Source organism: Ailuropoda melanoleuca, chromosome 3, assembly GCF_002007445.2.
Source record: "Ailuropoda melanoleuca isolate Jingjing chromosome 3, ASM200744v2, whole genome shotgun sequence".
In the NCBI taxonomy this organism is placed as follows: Eukaryota; Metazoa; Chordata; class Mammalia; order Carnivora; family Ursidae; genus Ailuropoda; species Ailuropoda melanoleuca.
In genome coordinates, this window is record NC_048220.1 from 136,239,822 (window position 1) to 136,250,757 (window position 10,936).

Genomic DNA, 10,936 nt, shown 5'->3' on the forward strand with positions numbered 1-10,936 from the left:
AAAGCGTAAATGAACGTACTTTACACTCCATGAGCCTTCCTCAGAAGATATCATTACAATTTCCTACAGATGGTCGGATGCTAACAACTTGTTAGGATCTGAAGGTGGCACATCCCACGTGGCTTTGTCATGAATGGGTTTCTTCTTGGAATGGTCTGCTCATAGCAACCCAAAGGAGCAATTCTTAACTCATAATCATACGTGCCCCCACCAGGGGTCTGTCACATTTTCCACATCCAGTCAGTCATTCCTTCCTCCCTTCACTAATTACTTGAGGGCCACACGGTGTTGTAAGCACTGGACATAGAGCAGTGAGCAAAACAAAGCACCCCTTCCCTGGGAGGGGCCTGCTCTCTAGTATCAGTGTTGGTGGTGATGCGGTGCCAACAGTTTTAAGCTCCTGGGGGCAGTATGGTGTGGTACTTAATTGTGTTCGGCGGTCAGATGGAATTGGGCTCACATCCTGATTCCTCCACTTACCAACTGTGAGACTTAGGGCAACTCCAGCTCTCTGTGCCGTAGTCTCTTCATCTGTAAATTAAACGATGATGATGATGATGATGATGATGATGGCGGCTATTTCACAGGATCAAGTGAGTGAATGTATGTAAAGGGTGTGGAGCAGTGACTGATACAGAGTGAGCTGGGTCACAATAAATGTTATTAATTGCGAATATCACTATCTCTTTTTTCTGTTGGAAAATAGTTTTCCTATAGCCCTTTTTGTTTTATGATCAATAATATGCTTTCTTTTCCATTCAATGTGGTAATTTCCTTCCTTCCTACCTTCCTTCCTTCCTTCCTTCTTTCCTGTTTCTGCTGTGAAAAGGATGATAGATGGTTCATGATATTCATTTACCTGCCAAAGTCACACACGGCTTTCAAGTTTGAGAAATATGGCTTAAATTATTATAAAGCCACTGATTGCATTAATGATTGTTTGGTCAATATTTGAATCTAAAATCACCTTTTCACTTATCTCCCTGAGATTGTAACCCCAAGAAGGTCAGGAGGGAAGCAAGAAATTCTGTGAAAGCAGGGGAAGCTAGGACTGTAGGGTTCAGGGACCCTATACACACTGTAGTCTATGTGAGAGGTGGCCACTGGGCCACAATGTATGTGGTCTCCTCTGGAGTTATGGGACATAAAGGCCTTAGTGGACCTATTCTATAAAGTCAAGGAAAGCAGTACTGACCACACTTCTTCAAGAAGTGAAGGCAGGGGCGCCTGGGTAGCACGGCGGTTAAGCATCTGCCTTCGGCTCGGGGCGTGATCCCGGCATTATGGGATCGAGCCCCACATCAGGCTCCTCTGCTATGAGCCTGCTTCTTCCTCTCCCACTCCCTGCTCATGTTCCCTCTCTCACTGGCTCTCTCTCTCTCTCTGTCGAATAAATAAGTAAAATCTTTAAAAAAAAAAAGAAGAAGTGAAGGCAGTTTTAAAGAGAAAATAAAATTCAGGGCACCTGGCTGGCTCAGTTGGAAGAGCATGTGACTCTTAATCTCAGGGTCGTGAGTTCAAGCCCCATGTTGGGTGTAGAGCTTGCTTAAAAAAGAAAGAGAGAAAATAAAGTTCTTAAACTCTAAGGGTCATTGAGCTGGCTGTATTAATGAATAAATAATGAGAACCTTAAGTGAGAGACTTTCTATTATGTAAAAGAAATCCCAAGGCAGGCAGTTCAGGTGTGTGACATCAATGTCATCACCAGATATGTAAGTTCCTTTTTTTTTTTTCCTTCCGTCACTCTCAGAGTGTGGTCTCCTTTCTCCATGTCTACCTTGAGATACAAAATGGCTGCTGGAACTCCAGCTGTCACGTTCCCATTCCAGGCAGGAAGAAGGAGGCATGGGAGGAACAGCAAAAAAGTGCCCTTCCTAGGTGAGTCAGCCATCTTTAAGTAACTTTTCCAGGGACTCTGTCCAACAAGTTCCATTTGTCTCTCACTGGCCATTTTAGAGTGGAGACATCGTCCCTAGGGTGTCACACTCCACCCTAGGGTGGACAGTGCTGAGCCATCTCTGATGAGGCTGAATGTTTTGGGGAACTGCAGTGAAAGCCTTGTGTTGGCTGAGACCTTGCCCTAAAAGTTCCTTTGAAGTCAGAACCCATCAGATACAATAGAAAATATCTGAAGTACTTAGTTATCATGACACTTCAAGTTTTGAAAGTAGGGAATATTTCTCTGATTTCAAATAAAAACCATAAATATTTAAACAGTCTTTGTCTGCTTCTTCTCCCTTCCTAATTCCCTTCTACCCATCCTCCCACTTCATCCCCAAACCTGAATTCCTGGATTAATTTTTTATAAAGATCGTTCAGGGAAGAATCTTAGCATCAGTAATTTTTTTTTCTAAGTTGCTGTATTTCTTCACGCATTCCACCCTTGGAATTTCAGATGATGCTTTATGAGGGTTTCTGGTATGAATTTTGTATCACAAAGCCAGAGAAGTTAGTGTTTCCTCTGAATGAGCACAAGACTTTCAAGTTCGGATCCAAATGAAGTCAATCACTTTATTTATTGAATTAGAACTTACGTGAATGTATTCCCGAGAGGCCTGTAGGTAATTTGCAAAATTAGGCATAATTAAAAATAAAAATTTTAGGGCTAAAACCAAAACAGATAGATTTTAAAAGGCAATTACCTTTCTTTTCTCTGACTTGTAAAAAGGAAATTATATAATGCACCTTTGGCATAATGCTGTGTTGAAATGTAATGAATATTTGCCAAGTGCTTTGAGATCCACCCTGAAAGGTGTTATAAGCTTCGAGTGCCATGATCATTAAGCACCATCATTTTAACGCAGCTTTTAGCATTTAAATCCTACCTCTGGTGTCATGTGAGCTGTAGGCATCATCTTTAGATTCAAAGGACAAATAACTTCCTAATGTCATAACACGTCCTGGCTCTTCCCTCACCTGCTAAGTAATTACAGAAGAAATGAACAGAATGTGCTCTGGCATATGCAGTAGCCATCACGATGGGCTTTGCTTTCTTCCTTCACGATCCCCTCACAAGCACTTTTTAAAAGGTGCCAATGTGACGACCTTAAGAAGCCTGAAGCCCGGCCAGCTCCTCAGACAGGCATTATTCAAGCCAACCCGGTGTTTGCATTGCCTTCTTAGCCTGTCTTTAAAGGACCTGGACACAAAAAGGAGCCTTTTAAGATACCATCTCTTGCTGACTCTACAAGAGGAGCAATAAATGGTGCTTATGGATGAGCAGCGTGCTGCAGGAAACAGGTCCAAAGGGTTGGATTTTCATCTCTTTTTTTCCACCAGCTGGCTGCAGTCTCTTGGAAAAGTCAATGGGATCTTACTTTTCTCATCTATGAAATACAATGATCTCTTCCAGCTTCGTTAATTTATGAACTTACGAAACACCGAACTATGTTAATTCTCTAGGAGATCCATCTGCCCCCGTGGAGAACGGGCGAGGCTATCTTTTGCTCCCTATGATGTGTCATGGTTTGTGTATTTCATGACTGTTCACTTCTGGTTTGTGATCAGTGCAAATCAATGATTAACACTTGAGTCAAGCCGAATCCTGTAGTATCTTAAGTCAAGTACTTAAAAAATAACTGCCATTTGGTGAACAGTTACAAAGCATTTAAAAAAAAAAAATCTAAATGGAGGGAAGAAGTGGGTGGAGATGGGGAAAAAAGTGGGCAGGACAGGATTGACTTTTCTCTTTTTAACTAATGAAACTTTATCTTAGGAAAGGCAAGACATTCAACCGTGTATTACTGGTTTCCGATTCAACAACACATATTTGACACCCCATCTGTGAGTATGCTGTAACTACTTTTTTAAAATGGGGGTGTAAATGGAATGAGGTCCTTCAGATGTAACATTTAAAAATGAACTGGTTGTGTTTTCAATTCAAGAGATTAAACATGGTCAAGTGGTTTTGTCTTTGTTATTAGGGCCGAAGTTTCTGTGCTTTTATTAGTGGGGGTTACTCATAGCTTGTGAGTGATTTGCATAAAGAGATAGCTGAACTGTTTATTTATTTCTTGATCCGTGGGAGATTTCTGTAAACATATGGCTTCTTTAAAATCTCCAGGGCTTCAGAAAAAGCCCTGGACCTAATAGGAGATTATGGGCACACCTCCCCCTACTGGGCACAATTTGCAACTGCTTTCTTGTATGGTCTCTGCCAGCAGAGGTGTGTGGATGATGGAGGGCTCCCTGTCAACAAAAACCATGAGATTCTAACTCTTTTCAGGAGGCAGGGGAGAATAAAGATAGGTGTGTGTGTGTGTGTGTGTGTGTGTGTGTGTGTTGCACATGCATTTTCTACCAAACAGGAAAAACAGCATAGATAAAGGCACGGAAGTCAGCAAACAGACTAGTTTAACTGGGGACGAAGAGTTGTGTAGAAAAAAGCATGAGAATAGGGGCTAGACAGCCTGGTTGGAGCTTCATGTGCAAGATTTTGAATGCGCAGCTCTACAATGGGAAACCACGGAGGCTAACTTTGAAGGGAGGAATTCACTTGTTTATCTACTCAGTGGCCGTCCACTGAGGGTGTCCCATAAGCCAGCTGTTTGCTAAATTCTGTGCTCAAACAAAGATAACTCTCAGTTGGGTCCTGACCTCAAGCAGCCTAGAGTCTAGTAGTTTAAATTAGGTACCTAAGTAACCATAATACAAACCAGAAAGTGATGTATCATCTCAAGTAAAACTAGGAACCAAAAGGATTGCTCTCAGCAGTGGACTAGGGCAAAGTTTAATAGAAGCTGGTCATGGTGAAGGGAAAGCTGATCTTGGCAGTAAGAATGTATTAAAGGCTGGAGTGAGAAAAGCCAGTGAAAAGGGACCAGAAAATTTTTTTTTAAGATTTTATTTTTTTTAGGTAATCTCTATATCCAACATGGGGCTCGAATTCACAACCCTGAGATCAAGAGTCACATGGTCCACTGACTGAGTCAGCCAGGCACCCCCCCCAATTTTTGTATATCATATCTTTTATTGAATATATATCCTTTCATAATGTGACAATTTAGATGACTTTATATGTATGAAATGAATGTGGATAAAGAAATTGTGGTATATTCATACAATGGAACACTATTCAGCTATAAAAAACCCAAAACACTGATTCATAGGACAATATGGATGAATCTCCCAGACATTATTCTGGACAAAGAAACCGGATGCAAAAGAAGGACAACTACATGATTCTGTTTATATGACAGAATTCTAGAACAGTGAAAACAAACTATGTTCATGAATCAGATCGGTGGGTGACTACGATGTGGTGGTGGAGTGTTGACTGAGGGCAAATGAGCAGGAGGAAATTTTCTGGGGAAATCTTCTATTTCTTAAATGGGACATTGGTTACATAATGAATTCAGAATTCATCTGTTTCCACTTAAATGTGTAAATACTTCCCCTTAAAATATGGAATTTTATTGTTTGTAAATTATACCACAACAAAGTCTACTTAAAAATTAAGAAATGGTAGGGCACGTGGCTGGCTCAGTCAAAGAGGAATGCAACTCAATCTCAGAGTCGTGAGTTCGAGCCCTATTTGGGTGTAGAGATTACTAAAAAAAATAAAATAAATAAACTTAAAAAAATTAGGAAATGGTGAAGCATAAGAACTTACTATGGTCAGCAAGGTACTTAATTTGTAATTGGTCATTTCTAAACTGTGTTAATTAGGAATTAAAATGTAATTTACTTTAATAAAGTAAATAAACTCACTTTAATAAATAATCGTGCTTTTATTCGAAACAAAGGAAAAGGAGACCTAGTGGAGTGAGTCATTCTCACACATTTCCCGAAGGGGTAAATAGGTAGAAGGGAGTAAAGAGAATATTCAAAGAAATAATGATTAGAGAAGTTTCCAGAACTGGTGAAAGACATGAATCTAAAGGACACATAACATACACCAAGTATAGATGACTAAAAATGCTTATCTCTATTCATAGATTAATCTACCACAGGAAAAGAAGGAACACTAGGGATTTTAGTGAAAATAAAAATAAAAACTGACAAAACCAGAGGGATAGAGTGATAATAAGGAGATATGCAAAGTCCGATCAATCATTTCTCCAATCAAGCCATTCAAATGCTTCCTACATCTGCCCAGTTTTTCATTATTCTTAGTACTTTTATTTGAAAACCAAAGCCAGATTTTCTCTGGTTTCTAAAAAAACAAACAAAAAAAAAGGTCACTTTTTCAAATGAAGTTCAAAAGGAGTATGAAATTGTAAGGGAGTTACCATGGGTCTGAAGAGCAGTTTGATTTGCTATTTCAGTGAAAGTTGAAAGAAAATTCCTTGATAGGCAACATTTCCCATAAAATCTTGCTTGTAGAAATGAGTATAGCAGAATTTTTTTTTCCTTTAGTATTCAGGCAAGCTCCCTATAAACTAGGAAAAACGTTATAAAAACAAAATTGTGATAAAAGACCACCAATAGATTTGAAGCTGCTTAAAAATAGAATGGGGAGCCTTGCCATGGGTTAGTGGAAATCATTTACTCTGGGCATCTGTTGTTATTATTCTATAACCGTTTACATAACTATCCGCTTAAGCCATGCATTGGTACATGTTCCTCTCGTGCATTCAGATTTAAGGAATAATTTTGTTTTCTATAAATAAATAAGAAGGGTGAGGAGAGAGATGAAAAAAGGGAGCACTAAATTCAGGCACGAAGTATCTTCCTTCATCCCTGCCTGTGTCCATATCCTTGTCCTTATTCATCCTGCCATTGGCAGAAAGCCCAGAGACCACAGGTTTGGTTATTAAGCAAATTCCTTACTGATGACTCTAAAAAGGGATTTTGGTTATGTCTAATCTGGGAGAAATGTGGTAATTTCCATTCATCTGTTCAAAAACTCCCCTGAGGCTCGTGCCTATCAAGGTCCTTCAGCATTCTACAAGGGAGTCACTTGTCTCCTTTTCTCTCAAACAATTCAGCTTCAGAGCACTACCTGCCTTTGAGCAGGTCAATGGTTCCATAAAAGTGGATGGAGATCATTTCTCTTCCTTGAAAATTGGATCATGTTCCCAGACATGTGATGTGTACCAAATGGAGAAGTTCTCAAGCCCATGTGAACAAGCTCACATAGACTCCCTTCCATCACAGAGCTTGAGTCAGTTTTATTCACTTCCTGTTCAAGAATTCCACTTTCATTGCTCATTAGTCAGTGGGGTCATTGTGAGAAATCCACATAATTATATTATCCCCCTGGCGGCAAGGAAGAAGTGAATAAACAGTAGGTTCTCCTCTTAAGAATAAACCCTTACAGAACTGTACTTTTCTTTCTGCTGTAGAAAGATCCTTTCATGTATTGGTAACTTGGACCAAAGTTTTAGAAAGCATTTTGTTGTTTTTCACTTTTTTTGGTGTTTGGGTTGTCCAGTGCCTATTCGCATTAGTGAATGTGACCAATTGTCTTTTCTTATGCATTAAGTGAATGTTTTTAGTGTAATATTTTAATTCCTTTAGTGATTTTTTTCACTATATTTTTTGAGGCTTTTTTGGTGGTTTCTCCAGAGTCTGCTTTACACATCTTAATTTAGAATCAACTTCAGATTTATACTAACTTCATTCCAGAGAGATACAGAAATATTACTCTTAAAGAGTTCTATTCCCAATTACTTCTTTTTGGGGCTATTACTGATATACTATATATATAATTTTAATATTACATACTATATAATATAAATGTATAACATTTTCTATATAATTTCATGTCTTTTAAAGAAACAAAGAGAAGGAAGGCAGCGTATTTATAGTGTTTGTTATATTTACCTTCTTGTTTATCATTTCTGGTTCTCTTCATTTATTCCCAGGGGTTCATATTACCATCAAGTGTAATTTCCTTACGCCAGTACAACTTCGTTTCCACCCACCTCCTTTGTGTTATTATTGTCACAAATATTACATTCTTATATGTTATACCCCAACAAGACAATTACATACACATTATTTTATATAATTGCTTTTTACATCAGTTAAGAAAGGAGATGAAATATGCGTTTATACCATTTTTGATTACCTTTACCTGTATCGTGTGTGTGAATGTGCACACGTGTGTGCATATGCTTGAATTATCATCAGGGGTCACTTGCTTTCAACCTGAGAAACTTCCTTTAGTATTTCTCGTAAGGTGGGTCTGCTAGCAACAGACTCTTTTAGCTTTTGTTGATCTCGGAGTTCTTTACTTTGCTTTCGTTTTTGTACGGTAGTTTTGCTGGATATCACATATTTGGTTGACAGATTTTTTTGTATAGCCGTTTGACTACATCACCTCTACATTCCCTTGTTTCTAACAAGAAGTTGGTTGTTCATCTTATTGGGTTCTTGTACATGACAAGTGGTTTTTCAATCACTGCTTTCAAAATTTTTCTCTTTACCTCGAACATTTTCGCTTTCAAAAAAAGTTTTCTAACGTTTTTAGTATGATGTATGTAGGTGTGGGTCTTTTTCCGTGTATCCTACTTGAAGTTGATTGAACTTCTTGGATATGTAGGTTAATGTTTTTTTTAAAGCAAATATGGGAAGTTTTCAGTCATTATTGGTTCAGATACATTTTTCGGCTTCTTTCTCTCTTTTCACTTGATTCTCTGGTTATATGTGAGTTGGTATCCCACATTTTTATGAGGGCCTACTCATTTTTCAACATTCTTTTTTCTCTGTGTTCTTTGGATTATACAGTCTCTCTTGATTTATCTTCAAATTCATAGATTTTTTTTCTTATGGCAGTTCAAAACTACTATATAATTTTTTTCATTTAAGTTATTGTATTTTTTAATTCCAGAATCTGCATTTCTTTCTTTCTTTTTCTTTTTTTATAATTTCTCCTTATTTTCTCTGTTTGATCACAGATTGTCATCATACCTTCCTTTACTTCTTTTAATTCTAAGATTTTTAAAAAAGATTTTATTTATTTATTTCCTAGAGAGAGAGAGAGCCCATGCAGGGAGAGCAGCAGGCAGAGGGAGAAGCAGGCTCCCTACTGAGCAGGGACTTGATTCCAGGACCCTGAGATCATGACCTGACCAGAAGGCAGATGCTTAACCGACTGAGCCACCCAGGCACCCCTGGATTTTTTTTAAAGTAATCTCTACACCCAATGTGGGGCTTGAACTTAAAACCCTGAGATCAAGAATCTTGTGCTCCACCGACTGAGCCAGCCAGCATCCGCCAACCCTGAACCCTGGCTTTACTTCTTTAAGCACAGTTTTCTTTAGCTCTTCGAGGATGTTTGTAGTGACTGTTTCAGAGTCTTTGTTACGTGTACTGTCTGGATCCAGGCAGTTTCTGTTGTCTGCTTTATTTCCTGGTATATGGGTCACACTTTTTGTTTCTTTGCATGTCCCAAATTCCTTGTTGAAACCTGGAAATTTTAGTTAATGTCTTGCAGCAGCTCCGGATATTGGTTTTACCCACCCCCAGGGCATGATGTTGTTTGCTTGTTTATTTGCTTAGTGTCTTGGCTGGACTTTTTTTTAGTGAAGTCTACTTTCCCTGCAGTATGAAGCCTCTGATGTCAAAGGGTACAGCCCTGGGCATGTACACAGTCACCCTAGTGTGGTAGTAGTTTTAGCAGAGCTCTTTTTGCCTTTCATTTTCCCTAATATCAGTCAAGCTGTCTGCCCTCGTTGGTATCACACCCAGCTGTTGGATTCCACTAATTGGCAGACTGAGTGCTCTATTGTTTTTGACAATGTCTTGGGGGCATAAATTGCCTTATGTTCTGAAAATTCAGTCGTCTTTCTAGGGGAGGTTTTTGAGGCCAGTCTTGGTAGTTTGTTCTAACCCCAGGAGTGCTCTATTAACTGTATCTTTCCCTGGTTTTCCTAGGGAAACTAGCTGAGCCTATGGTTTATAAAGCTTTACCTCTCCTGAAGCTATCAGCTTGCTCTTAATTGCTTACTACCAAAAATGTCCTTTTTTTTTTTTTTTTTTTAGAATGCTCTTAGGCTTTTACTTCACCACATTATGTTTCAAATAAAGTCAATTCTTTCGGGGAGAACTTCAGAGTTCCTTTTTATAGGTTGTGTCTGTTCCTTGGCAAATTCTGAGCTGTGGCTCCAGAGTTGAAGCAGGGACAGTGCCATGCTTCTCTTTGAGTGACACCTGTTTTAGGAGCAGGGGGTTGGGTAGGGAGGGGCAGGAGGCTCTGATCCTCTCAGTTTACCTTTCTTGGTGTGGAACCTCTGACCCATGAGTGAACTAGGATGAGGGGAATCAGAGCTCCTGTATTCTCAGTCTGCCATACTTGAGGTAGATCCTTTGCCCTACTAGTGGGGACTTGATGGAGAAAGAAAGCCCTTGACCTCTGAACCATACTTGCCTGGAATTCAGCCTCTATAATACTGGCCTGGGCCTGGAATGAGAAATGCTTGTGGCCAGCCCCTCCCAGAGAGATACCATAGCTGTTGATTGGGAACTGAGGGGAGCCATTTTCTTGGCCACATTCACTTAGGATAGAGCTTCCATCATGCTAGACTGGTTGGGTTGGGGGGAGGAGCAGATTATAGCTTCAGTCCCTTAGATTTTTGCTATTCTTACCAAGATTTAGTATATTTTCATAATACATGTTTCCTAATTTCCTTAGTACATTTCCTTAGGACAATTTCTTGAGACTTTAAATGGTTGTTTTGTTTTTCAAAAATTTTTTTTCACCACTTATGGTTGTTGCCCTGACGAGGGGTACATGGAGCTCACATCGCTATTCTGCAAGTGGATTGCCCAATTGTCTTTTTAGCATAAAATTTGAATTAAAAAAAAACCAGTTACATCTGCCTCTGTGGCTTTAGTTCTATCACAAAGTAAGATTTGAGATTGTCTCAATATTTCATAGCTAAATTTTGCATTGATTTAGGTCAAATTGTATTGCTTAGAGCAATTATATATATATTATACTATATATAATATATGTATATAAAGAATTAGATCAGAATTATGACAAGTG